The sequence below is a fragment of the Epinephelus moara genome, chromosome 22 (assembly GCF_006386435.1).
Source record: "Epinephelus moara isolate mb chromosome 22, YSFRI_EMoa_1.0, whole genome shotgun sequence".
Classification (NCBI taxonomy): Eukaryota; Metazoa; Chordata; class Actinopteri; order Perciformes; family Serranidae; genus Epinephelus; species Epinephelus moara.
Window position 1 is genome coordinate 19,390,605 of NC_065527.1, and position 2,644 is coordinate 19,393,248.

The window sequence follows — 2,644 nt, forward strand, 5'->3', positions numbered from 1 at the left end:
TGTAGATTTAAATTATGATAGTGCTGTTGTCATTATCATGGGAACCACAGTTTGTACTGTATTTAGTTGTTATACTTTACGTCAGCTTATTGTTTTAGTGGAATCCAGACAGTTAAAAGCTTTGGTAACACTTTACTTGAAGGTATCTACATAAGGGTGACATGACACTGTCATAACTATGACATGACACTGTCATAACTTGTCATAAACATTATGTACATGTCATAAACGTTTATGACTGCTGTCATTAAGTGTCATTAGTTTTTTGGAATGACAAGTTGACATTGTTTGGGTTGTCTTGATTATGACAACTTGTCATGACAAACACATCTTCTGGTAATGTCACTTTGATTAATGCCAAGTTGTCATAATCAAGACAACCTAAACAATGTCAACTTGTCATTACAAAAACCAAATGACACTTAATGACAGCAGTCACAAACGTTATGACATATACATAATGTTCATGACAGGTTCATGACAGTGTCATGTCACTCTTATGTAGATACCTTCAAGTAAAGTGTTGCCAAAGCTTTTAATTAAAGAATATTTGGTGATTGTACACCAAAATTTTGATGTAGCAAAAACAGTTTGTGTCTACAGGCTGAGCTGAGTATGCTCATTCCACCTTAAAACAACCTGATGCAGTTTACCACTGTGCTCTCTGTTCCCAAACACTGCTACCCACTGGCCAAGCGTCGTAAGTGCGACACAAATCTTTCAAAACCAAGATGGCCGAGAGAAGGTCAGAAATGTTGAGCAGCTCAATCCTCCTGTAGAATCTTGCAGGTAAATAAAATTTGGTAACATCAAGTAACAACTGAAGGGAAAACACAATTGTTAAGAGTTCAAAGTGTTGATTGTATATTGGGAAGGGTTTACAATTAATCATTTGTCCATTAGATTGAACATCATGCATGACTACATTTCAGATATAATTCACACTATTACTGCAGCTTTAGACTGAACTGATGCACAGGTCAGTAAAACTAAAGAGACTGTACTGCTGAGTTACATCTGACAGAAAGTATTTGGACAGCCATGGACGATATTTTTGGACAAAATGTTCATTGGAAAAATTAACAGTCTGAAAGAAGGAGGTAGGGAGGGGCTGAGGAGACAAGCGTAAGGAGCTGAATGAGAGAGGAAATGAGTTATTTTCATTGCTGATTAATCTGTCTATTATTTTCCTCATTAATCAATTAGTTGTCTGGTCTATAAAATGCCAGAAAATGCTTAAATGTCAATCATTGTGTTTCCCAAAGCTACAGATGACGCCCTCAACCAAAAGACATTCAGTTTACTGTCAAAGAGGAGTAAAGCAACCAGAAAATATTCACATTCAAGAAACTGGAATCAGAGAATTTTGTTGTTGTTGTTACATCCTCAAAAAACTGATTAAATGATTATCAAATTAGTTGGCGATTAATTTAATAGTTGGCAGCTAAGTTATTAACCACTGCAGCTTTATTTATCGTGTTAAAATATGTGAACACAGCAGTTTAATGATATACATTATTTTATAGCTCTCACATAATCTATTATTTTTATTCATTGGTTGGGCTTGTGGAAAAAATCCTTGAAAAATGGCTGTTAAAAACAAAAACAAAAATCCTGACTGAGGTCGTCATAATTCATGAATAAAGGGTCACACTTAGGTTTGGACATTTTAGAGATCTAAGTGATTGTCTCTGTTTCTTTTGCCGTCTTCAGGTCAAAGATTTTGATCTGTGATTATATAAAGGTAATGATAATAATAAACAACAATATCTGGCTTCATCCTCGCTGCAGTTTACAGCCTCTACCAGCAGATGGTGGGCAATGTCAAGAAATACAGGAGCTGCTTTGTTACAAGTTCCTCCCTTCTTGTTTGGTTTGTTTGTTTGATTGATGGCAACGTGACGGCTTCATGTGACACTATACTGCATTTCTTCTCATCTTTTTAACCCATTAAAATGTTTGCACTAAAATGTCCTTGATGAGCTGCCCCTGTAAACAGCCTGATGGTGTACAAAGACAAAGCTCCAGTTCATGGATGAAGTCTTTTTTACCTTCATGATCAGACAGTTAATCGCCTGCAGGCGTGATTGAGACATTAACACGTGTGGTAAATCTCAAACTGAATCCACAAGCAACTTTTAAAACATATCACAGAGAAGCTTTTTTTATTTTTTGGTTTGGATTTTTGTTTTGTTGGTGTTGGTGTGTGTGTGACAGTCAACATATGTGCAGCTGACCATATCTGGTTGCTCAAACCCAGAGGAGAAAATGAATACTGAATAAAGGTCGTACTTGCAGCAACTGTTGTCTGGCACATCAGCGAGGCATGAGCACTTGTGTGACTGTGCTCACTGGTGTGCCTGGTATGTCCTTGTCACAGTGTGTTTGTCAGTCGGTCGTGTTATATCTTGGTGCAGTGACAGCATCAGTTAGCTGCCTGAGAGACATCAGAGATCATGTTCGCAGTGCCACCAGCAAGAGGGCTGAAAGTTGGTGCTGGCCACAGGGTCTGGGAGTAGATACTGTCAGGCGGCCGCGAGCAGGAGAAATGCAGTGGCATATGTTGTCTGACAGGGAAACGCCTGGCTGTTGTCGAGCGGAGAGGGGAGACGGACTGGTGGCCGATTGGAGTGACAGCTGTCAG